Source organism: Mobula hypostoma, chromosome 12, assembly GCF_963921235.1.
Source record: "Mobula hypostoma chromosome 12, sMobHyp1.1, whole genome shotgun sequence".
NCBI classification, from domain to species: domain Eukaryota; kingdom Metazoa; phylum Chordata; class Chondrichthyes; order Myliobatiformes; family Myliobatidae; genus Mobula; species Mobula hypostoma.
The window spans coordinates 31958178-31969463 of NC_086108.1; positions in this window are offsets into that span (position 1 = coordinate 31958178).

Genomic DNA, 11286 nt, shown 5'->3' on the forward strand with positions numbered 1-11286 from the left:
AGGAAGGATGGCATTGTACTGGACAGAGTACTTGGGATGGAACATATCAGTTTTGAGCAGATATCAGCTTTGTTTCCCTTAGAGCGAATGAGGTCAAAGAGGGATGTGATATCGATGTACAGAATAATGAGGGGCATAGATAGTGAAAAACTTTGCCTGATAATGGACATATTTAAAACCAAGGGGCTAAGGTTTAAAATGAGCATTAAGATGATGACAAAGGACCTGAGAAAATTTATTTTCACCCAGAGCGTAGCTGCAATTTGGAACACACTGCCTGAGGTGGTGGAGGCAGGTAATCTCACAATAGTTAAAATGTCTCTAGCATATAAATCACCAGGGCACAGAAAAGAAGTGAGAGTAAGTGGGGTTGTACAGATGGGTACTTGATGGTTGGCATGGACTTTGTAGGTTTGGGTCACAGGGACTGTTTCTATGCTGCATGATATTTGGTGGTATTCCCATGAGTCTGCTGTTCTTGTCCTCTCCTTGGTTGTAGAGGTCAAGGATTTAGGTGGCATTGAAGAAGCCTTGTTGATTCATTACAGTGCCATTTGTAGTTGATTCTTGCTGTACCTACAATGCAGGAGTGAACATATAGGCTGCATGCCTTGAATAGTTTGGTTTCAAGAGTATTGTTGGAGATGCACTCATCCAGCCAAGTGAAAAGAACTCCATCACTTTCCTGTATGTGCTGGAAAAAACTTTATGTCGTCAACCCAAGAGACCCCACATGCCTTCCTAGGTTTTGGTGTCATCCTAATATTTACATGGCCAGTCCAGTAATGTTTTACTCAGCAGACGGTCAAATTTTCCCTCACTGGAGAGTCATTGTCCATTACTTGTATGGTGCACATATCACCTATCAACTATCAGCCAAGGCTGAATATTGTCCAGGTCTTGCCAGAGATCGGCATTTGCTGATGTCCTATTGAGAAGGTAATTTCTCCTCCTCTGCCCCTCTCCCAAATTCTAGCCGCCCCCCCCCCGCCACTCCCACTAGCTTCTCAAGGACCCCATCACTCAATAGGAAAAGGTCAACTAACAAAGAGCGGGTTCAGAGAACAAATGGGAAAAGGAATTCATGAAGGTGTATAGATTGGTAGGTTAGCAGGCCACTGTAAATTGTGTCTAGAGCATTGGTTACTGGGTGGCGGTAGAACTTGATGACATTTGAAAGGAATATGGGGAAAATAAAATAGAATTAGTGTAAGATCATGGACTTGATGGAGAGAAGGCCTCTTGAGGAAACAATGGCTCTAAGAAGTCCAAACCCTCACTTCACAAGGCAGTCCAGGGACTGGGAAAACACTGCAGCTAAATCCACGGTGGTGATAATAAAAGACATTACACATACCAACATGAGAAATCATTTCTCAGACTCATTGTACTATTATCGAATTAACAGAGCACCAACATGTTAGCTTCCCTTCCCTCAGTATAATCACTTGGAACTAACCTGGTAAAATACCGAGGCATTGACTAATGCTCAGTCCTTCAACAATTGTTGGACAAAGCGGCTTCATTCTGATGAGCAAGAAAATTTAGAAGATGGTTAGGCAGTATTGCAACAGAAAAGGCACTCTCTAAAGAAGTTGTACATTTCCAAACTGAATTTTCTCATTGCTTCATCCATCTTTTAGGTATCACTCAAATCCCCAACACACAAACATACAGGATGTCTATGTATAGTTTTGATTGGAACAACACCAGCTGCAGCCTTGACTACAAGCAAACACAAGGCATCATTTGCCCACACTTGGACTGGACATTAGTCCACTTGTACATTTTGAACACTGTCAATTTTGACTTATCTGGACTGCAATTATATTGAAGATGGTCTCTTTAGAACAGCGGTTCCCAACGACCAGGCCGCAGACCGGTACTGGGCCGCAAAGCATGCGCTGCCGGGCCGCGAGGAAACGATATGATTTGGCGATAGGAGTCAGCTGCACCTTTCCTCATTCTCTGTCACAACCACTGTTGAGCCATTACGCATGTGAGGTCATTACCCACGCGTCATCCATGTCAGCGCGGGAAGAAAATCAACTCCTTGAGCTTGCAAATGACGGCGGGCTGAAAAGTATGTTTGACATAACATCTCTGCCGGCATTCTGGATCAAAGTCAAGGCTAAATATCCTGAGATAGCCACGAAAGCACTGAAAAGGTTGCTTCCATATCCAACATATCTCTGCAATGAATGCAACGGAAACTAAATTGCAGAACAGACTGGACATAAGGAACCCCCTTCGAGTATCGCTGTCTCCCAGCACCCCTCGATGGGGCCGTCTTGTTGCAGGGAAACAAGCCCGGGGCTCCCACTGATTCAGCGATATTGGTGTGTTGCAATGACTTATATGTTCATACGGGGAAAATATTTGCTGTGTGTTTAATATCCAAACGTTACTTAAAAATGTTATGATGCTATTGACTTATAAGTGACTTATATAACCATATAACAATTACAGCACGGAAACAGGCCATCTCGGCCCTTCTAGTCCACGCCGAACGCTTACTCTCACCTAGTCCCACCGACCTGCACTCAGCCCATAAGCCTCCATTCCTTTCCTGTCCATATACCTATCCAATTTTTCTTTAAATGATAATATCAAACCTGTTTCTGCCACTTCTACTGGAAGTTCGTTCAACACTTACTTCAAGCTCCCCTGTCCTCCCCGATAATTGATTTATCACTGTATTCATGCGAGGAAAATATGCGCTGTGTATTTAATATTAAATTTATTAGATAAACCCTTTTAGAAATGAAATTGAGTGTATTAGCCACTTATCACCTATATTGCGGTTGTGATTAACACCTCCCCGCGCCCCCCCCGAACAGAATCACGAAAAACGATTAGTGGAGGAAAAATCGGCAGGTACACGCATGCGCAGGTCCCGCAAGGCTTCATGGTCATTGTAGTCTTTTCTGGGTGAACACAACGTATTTGACTGCTACTCTTGTCCGTTGGCAACCCTTAACCCCCCCCCTCCCCATGGGTCGGCCAGTCCACAAGAATATCGTCAATATTAAACTGGTCCACAGTGCAAAAAAGGTTGGGGACCCCTGCTTTAGAAAGCCCACTTCAAAATACCATGTAAGAGGAAAGAAAAGATTAGGTTCTTATCATGTTGTCTACTCTGAGGCCTTACTCTCAGCACTTAATTCTTAGGCCCTCTTCCCAGCCATGAACTGTATCGTCCCTCCAGCCTCACCCCTGATCTCCTAGAACTTCTGATTTTCCAACAAGACTTTGGAGAGCACCTCATCCTATTCCCTACCAAAATGTGACCAGACCTTCTCCAGACTTGCTGCCAATCATCTGCCTGGAAATCAGAAAGTTAACCTTCCACCTATGTTCCAACAAGAGCACCATTTATGTTATCATGGGATTCATGGCCTGAAATCCAGGTTCTTCATCATTTGAACCACTGACATTGAGTGTACGTGGAATCAACAAATAGATAGTCCCAAATTTAGATTTAGAATTATGATGCGATAATAACATGCCCACTGCCGGACAAGATCCTACTGGGATGACTCCTTGAGAAAGGGCCTGTCTTTGCTCCTGATCCACTGAACTATCATAAAGTGCTTCAAAAAAAGAAACACATAGTGCATATGTCAAACGATATGCAGAATATTTTGCACCCCAGAACTACAGCAATCTTCACATTTGCAGGTCATTCCAGAGCACCGAGCAACGAGGTACTTATAGATGTACTGTCACTAGTGTGGTAATGGAAACTCAACAACATTTTTTTTTAAACACAGTAATAGCCCACAAGTGTTCATATGGTGGACCTGTTCTTTCACCTGATACTCTGTACCTGGCTTTGAGCAGTTGACCAGCCACCAGGTGGCGCTCACAAACAGGTCTCCAGCTGCTCAGCAGATTCTTCATTTTTTCTATTTCGTTGAGGATTTCATACCTCAGCTCCTTGCCTGGGGAAAAGTGCTGTCTCCAAAACAAAAACAGTGGTTGGCACACAGGATCTTAGACTCCAATAAACAGAGTTCAACCAAACAAACAAGGATAAATTTAATCAGTGTGCAGTGCTATGTTTACAGCTATCGTACCAGCTTTCTGGAATACAGAAAGGGCAGGAAACTTCTATGGAGGGAAATTAACAGTCAAAGTTTTCGGACAAGATCCTTCAACAGGAATGTCCCAAAGGTCTCAGCCTGAAACATCGACTGTTTATCTCTCTCTATAGCTGCTGCCTCACCTGCCGGATCCTCCAGCATCTGTGTTGCTCAAGATTTCCAGCATCTGCAAAATCTCTTTTGTTTATGCATCATCTTTCTAACCAGATTGTCTGACTACCTCAGCCGCTTGAAGCAGTGGTCACTCTTTGTAACTGATTGGACGGGGAGATGGCCACCCCAGGTGATACACGTCGCCCCTGCAGAATTCTCCACCTCAGTGAAGGATCTTTAAAAAACTGCAGCTTTGCTGTGTTATGGGGTCCTTTTGGCTGACTGGTGCAGGGGTAGTCAGTTCTTTGTATTTATAGTCAATTACCCAAGTTCTGTAGTTATTACAATAGTGAACCTCTTGGCACTGGTTATCATTAAGTGGCCGCAACACCAGGGGTTTCCATCTACATGTTGCTTAATACAGAAAGTTGCTCAGCTTCTTCATAGAGCACCTTCAGCAGTGAAATTAAAGGAATTCGCATGAATTGTCAGGAACAAGCTCATTACAAATCAGTTTCTCAGCAAGATCCCCTGAACACTGACTTATGCTGCTGGGTGAGGTCTAATAGAGTACTGGACAATCATTATTATTTAGCAATTTATCCAATTCCGATCTTCCAATCTACCTCACTGTGGCCCTTGCACTTTACCTGTCTACCCGCACCACTCTTCTTCTGGAACTGGAACTGTATTCTGCATTCTATTTTTTTTACTACCTCAATAAATTTATGTATGAAATGATCTGGCACACAAACAATAACTTTTCAATATATCAGAATCAGGATCAAAATCAAGTTTAATATCACCAGCATATGTCATGAAATTTGGTAACTTTGTGGCAGCAGCACAATACATGATAAATATAGAAAAAAGCTGAGTTAGAGTCAGTAAATGTAAGCATATTAAATAGTGAAGGAAAGTGAAGTGGTACAAAAAAGAAGTGAGGTAGTGTGTATGGGCTCAATGTCCATTTAGAAATTGGATGCAAGAGAGGAAGAAGCAGTTCCTATCTTAATCATGTGTGTGCATTCCAATTTCTCTTTCATAGTTTGTGAAAACTTGTAAAAGTTCATTAAAAATTGGGCTTTTTACCTTCTGGTACTCTGTGTGCAAGAATTCTTTACTAAGATTAGCAGCTGTATCAAATGACATTTTATTATCAATCTTCAACAGGTTTACAGTGATAAAACAAACACCTTTCGAGAGCTGTAAGTTATATGAAGTAATAATAATTAAATGTAGGAGATGCTTTACATACTATCAAAATGGACTAAATATTGGCACGTAAAACTTACATTTAAAATGTTACACAATAGTGGAATTTCACATATTTTATTGCTAATATTCATTCCAACACAACGAAAAAAAAACATAAGCTGTACTACAAACATTATCACTGCAATGTGTCAATGGTTTTAAAGATGCAATTTGCAGCCAAGGTTTGTATTTAGTGTGGTGTGGGTAGACAGCCACTGTGTATCCGACAGAGTGATCAGCAGCACTGGGGCTCCACAGGGGACTGTCTTGTCTCCCTTTCTCTTCACCATTTACACCTCGGACTTCAACTACTGCACAGAGTCTTGTCATCTTCAGAAGTTTTCGGATGACTCTGCCATAGTTGGATGCATCAGCAAGGGAGATGGGGGCTACGGTAGGAAACTTTGTCACATGGTGTGAGCAGAATTATCTGCAGCTTAATGTGAAAAAGACTAAGGAGCTGGTGGTAGACCTGAGGAGAGCTAAGGTACCGGTGACCCCCGTTTCCATCCAGGGGGTCAGTGTGGACATAGTGGAGGATTACAAATACCTGGGGATACGAATTGACAATAAACTGGACTGGTCTAAGAACACTGAGGCTGTCTACAAGATGGGTCAGAGCCATCTCTATTTCCTGAGGAGACTGAGGTCCTTTAACATCTGCCGGACGATACTGAGGATGTTCTACGAGTCTGTGGTGGCCAGTGCTATCATGTTTGCTGTTGTGGGCTGGGGCAGCAGGCTGAGGGTAGCAGACACCAACAGAATCAACAAACTCATCCGTAAGGCCAGTGATGTTGTGGGGATGGAAATGGACTCTCTCACGGTGGTGTCTGAAAAGAGGATGCAGTCTAAGTTGCATGCCATCTTGGTCAATGTCTCCCGTCCACCACATAATGTACTGGGTGGGCACAGGAGTACATTCAGCCAGAGATTCATTCCACCAAGATGCAGCACAGAGCGTCATAGGAAGTCATTCCTGCCTGTGGCCATCAAACTTTACAACTCCTCCCTTGGAGGGTCAGACACCCTGAGCCAATAGGCTGGTCCTGGACTTATTTCGTAATTTACTGGCATAATTTACATATTATTAACTATTTATGGTTCTATTACTATTTTTTATTATGGTGCAACTGTAACGAAAACCAATTTCCCCGGGATCAATAAAGTATGACTATGACTATTTCCCTATGTATTTTGTTTCAGGTTGCTGGTGATTAATAATACGTAATTATATTTGTGCCTTATTATCTGAACTGAATAGTGCATTAGAAATAAATACTAGTTTCATTTATTTTTTGAAATTTTCCAACATTCAGATAAGCTTAGCAAGTTGAATAATGTTTTACATGGGAAAGCTGGCTTAAAGACTATGTTTGTCTCAGCATCAATTCTGAAATCAGGCTGATTGATAAAGTGAATATAGGTGGTCCTGGACAGTTGGCAGTTGAATCTATTCTCACTTTATACAGCTGTCTATGGAATGCAAAGTGACATACTCTGTTCTTGCACCCCCAAACCATTCAATTTTGTTATTCCAGATTAGCTAGCAGTCTGTCATCCTGGAAAAGAATGCCCTGATGTTCATTCAAGGTTCGATGAACAGAACGGACTATAGATATCTATGTTAAACGCTTTCTGTGATCCATCCAATGTAGAGATAGCAATCATGCTTGCAATTACATAATACATTCAACACCGTGAAAAGCCGCAAGGTATTTCACAGGAGTACCACCAGACACTGATCCACATGAGCAGATATTATCACAGGCCTTGAAAGCCTGGACAATTTAAAGACTGCCTCAAAAACAAGATAAGAGTTTAGAAACATAGAAACATAGAAAACCTATGGCACAATACGGCCCAAAAAGCTGTGCCGAACATGTCCTTACCTGAGAAATTACCTAGGGTTACCCATACCCTCTATTTTTCTGAGCTCCATATACCTGTCCAGGAGTCTCTTAAAAGACCCTATCGTATCCGCCTCCACCACAGTCGCCAACAGCCCATTCCACGCACTCACCACTCTCTGCGTAAAAAACTTACCCCTGATATCTCCTCTGTACCTACTTCCAAGCACCTTAAAACTGTGCCCTCTTGTGCTAGTCATTTCAGCCCTGGGAAAAAGCCTCTGACTATCCACACGATCAACACCTCTCATCATCTTATACACCTCCATCAGGTCACTTCTCATCCTCCATCGCTCCAAGAAGAAAAGGACGAGCTTACTCAATCTATTCTCATAAGGCATACTCTCCAATCCAGGCAACATCCTTGTAAATCTCCTCTGCACCCTCCCTAAGGTTTCCACATCCTTCCTGTAGTGAGGCGACCAGAACTGAGCACAGTACTCCAAGATGCTGGAGGAACGCAGCAGGCCAGGCAGCATCTATAGGAAGAAGTACAGTCCTGATGAAGGGTCTGAGCCCAAAACGTCGACTGTACTTCTTCCTGTTGATGCTGCCTGGCCTGCTGCGTTTCACCAGCATTTTGTGTGTGTTGCTTGAATTTCCATCATCTGCAGATTTTCTAGTGTTTACAGTACTCCAAGTGGGGTCTGGCCAGGGTCTTATATAGCTGCAACATTACCTCTCGGCTCCTAAACTCAATCCCACGATTGATGAAGGCCAATGCACCGTATGCTTTCTTAATCACAGTCAACCTGCGCAGGACCCCAAGATCCTTCTGATCCTCCACACTGCCAAGAGTCTTACCATTAATACTATATTCTGCCATCATATTTGACCTACCAAAATGAACCACCTCACACTTATCTGGGTTGAACTCCATCTGCCACTTCTCAGCCCAGTTTTGCATCCTATCAATGTCTCGCTGTAACCTCTGACAGCCCTTCACACTATCCACAACACACCCAACCTTTGTGTCATCAGCAAATTTACTAACCCATCCCTCCACTTCCTCATCCAGGTCACTTGTAAAAATCACGAAGAGTAAGGGTCTCAGAACAGATCCCTGAGGCACACCACTGGTGACTGACCTCCATGCAGAATATGACCTGTCTACAACCACTCTTTGCCTTCTGTCGGCAAGCCAGTTCTGGATCCACAAAGCAATATCCCCTTGGATCCCATGCCTCCTTACTTACTCAATAAGCCTTGCATGGGATACCTTGTAAAATGCCTTGCTGAAATCCATATACACTACATCTACTGCTCTGCAATCGTCAATGTGTTTAGTCACATCCTCAAAAAAATCAATCAGGCTTGTAAGGCACGACTTGCCTTTCAAAAAGCCATGCTGACTTTGCAAGGAAATTCCAAAACTCAGGTCCTAAATGTCCTAAATAAGAAGACTGTGTGAAGGCGGTGAATGAGGAAGGAAATACTCCAAAGGTCATTGAACCAAAATTAGAACAATAATGGCAAGCTTCATTTTTATCGCTTCTGATTGCACTAGACACTAGGTATCCATTTCAACTGACAACTTAAAAATAATGGTTCTCATTTAATGGGCAGGGTGTATCTTTGTGGCAGCTTTCTATTAGCTCAACAGCAAGTGGTTTGGCCTTAAACTGAACCTCAAATTCTGCCCCATTGATCATGTTTTCACCTGGTGACGAATTTAGCTTTGCCTTATTGCAGTTAACATGTTTCATGTTATTGATGGAACTCCATAAAATAGGCAGAAAGTCTTAGAGAGATGTGTGTTCTCCACATTTATACCCAGATACAGTTGTAGTTTGGATGGAAAATAAAAAGTTTTAAACGCAGTTTAAAAGACGGACTAGATGTGAGGATGAAGCACAAGCCATACTTAAGTACATCCTGGTTTTCTCAACCTTCTACACCAGTCTACATGGACATATCTCCAGCCAGAAAACTTAACGTGTCCCCAAATCCTCAGTGCAAGCTTCCTCACTGCATCTATTCTAAAACTGCTGCAAGTCACAACTAAAGTTTTGTGAGGTAAACTCATTCTCCCACTCCCAGTGTTCTGCAGGATTTCAGCATTGTACATAAGAAACCCCATTACTATGATCTTATCTTCTACATTGTTTTTCTGCTTTCATTTGCGTAATGCCCTGGTTAAGACTCTTTACTGCTAATACTGTAGGGTATTTCATTTAGTAGCCTTCTGTAGGAGCAGTGTGTCCTGCTGGTAGCATGTTTGGGTTTTTGGCTGAAGATGAGGGGCTAGGATGTTCAACTTAGGAATGTTGTGTCAGCCAACCAGGGTGGTGGAATTGGGAGAAGGTTCCAGAGACAGATGGGTGGAGAGAGATTCGTATCAGACATTGGTGGGGTTCATGGTCTTTTTGGCAGGATCTGCGGAGTGGACAGGAGGGAAGATAGCCGAGGATGCCATGGGAAGGAGCGTCCCTGTTGCACAAGATGCTTTGTGCAGATGAATGGCTCCAAGGAGGAAAGGCCAATACTCCTGAGAGAGAGAGAGCCCATTTGTTCGAGATGGATGTCGAGTGAAGCTCGGAATGTGGGGTGTGCTTTCCCACAGACCGTGGATCCAGCGTGTGAGTAAAAAGACAAGATGATCTCCAACAATATGCACATTTAGTCCGGCTTACTGTAATGTGCCCTTTTATTTTTTTTCCCCCTTTTTCTTTTTCCTACTAATTGTTCAATAAAGCTGAAGTTTGAACTTTCTTTATAATTTTATGTGGTGTCCGATTTGTTGCTTCTTGCCGACGGACAATTGTGTATGGGCAGTATTTACCCAGCATTTGCTCAAATCAAGGTTTCTTTAATCAGAACATCACGACATTCTTGTTTGGTTGAACCTCAAATCATACCACAGGCCTTGACACCTATTCTTTATGAAGGGTGCCCTTCTGACCTCTGCGTCCTGTCTGTGGCTCTTAGCAGGGCTGGCTAACAAGCTAAGTCTCATATGAGCCCTGTGAGGGGGCTGCATATATTACAGGAAAATTTTAATGTCTTTCTGAGTATGTGTCTAATGGTTGAACAAATTAACTTTAAAATATTAAGACTCAAAGCAAAATAACATTAGTGTGGAGCAGTTAGTCCTGCTGCCTCACGGCTCCTGAGACCCAGGTTTGATCCTGATTTCCAATGCTGTTGCTGCTCCAATTCCGATCCAGTGCTGCCCCGGTTTCCTTCCACATCCCAGAGATATGTTGATATGTTAATTGACTGCTGTAAGTGACCCCTTAGTGTGGATTAATGGCACAAAGAATCAGAAGGGAGCTGACATACAGGTATGAGAGGCAGTGGAGGCACGGTAATGTGGCAGTTAGCAAAACGCCATTAAACTCAGGTTGTTCCAGAGTTCAGAGTTCAGAGTTCAAAGTTCAAAGTTCAATTCTGGTGCCATTCGGTAATGAATCTCTGTACATCCTCCCCATGGAATTCACGGGTTTTCCCCAGGTGCTCTGGGTTCCTCCCACTGTCCTTAGACATAACGGGAAGGTTAATTGGTCCTTGTAAATTGTCCCGTGATTAAGTTAGGGTTAATCGGGGTTGTGGAGTTGCTGGGGCAGTGTAGCCCCAAAGGTCGGAAAGGCCAACCCTGCACTGTATCGCTAAATAAATAAACAGACAAAGTTGTGGGGTTGCAGAGAAATAAGAAGGGAATATAAGTAATGGAATTATTTTCCCTGAAGCTGGCATGAACCCAGTGGGCTGAGTGTGTGTTGTTAGGAGCATTTAGGTAAGAACGTTTGGCTGGCCCCTGATGGTTTGCAGTGGTATTTCTCAATTTTAAGTTTTCCGAGTGTGCCAATAAACTTTAGGGGGTTCTCAAACACTTCATCCCATGAGCAAAGTGGGCCCAACACTGGGTGCAACTTTGAATCACAGTTTAGGGTTGCTCTCGGGCAGCATCCACTCAGTAT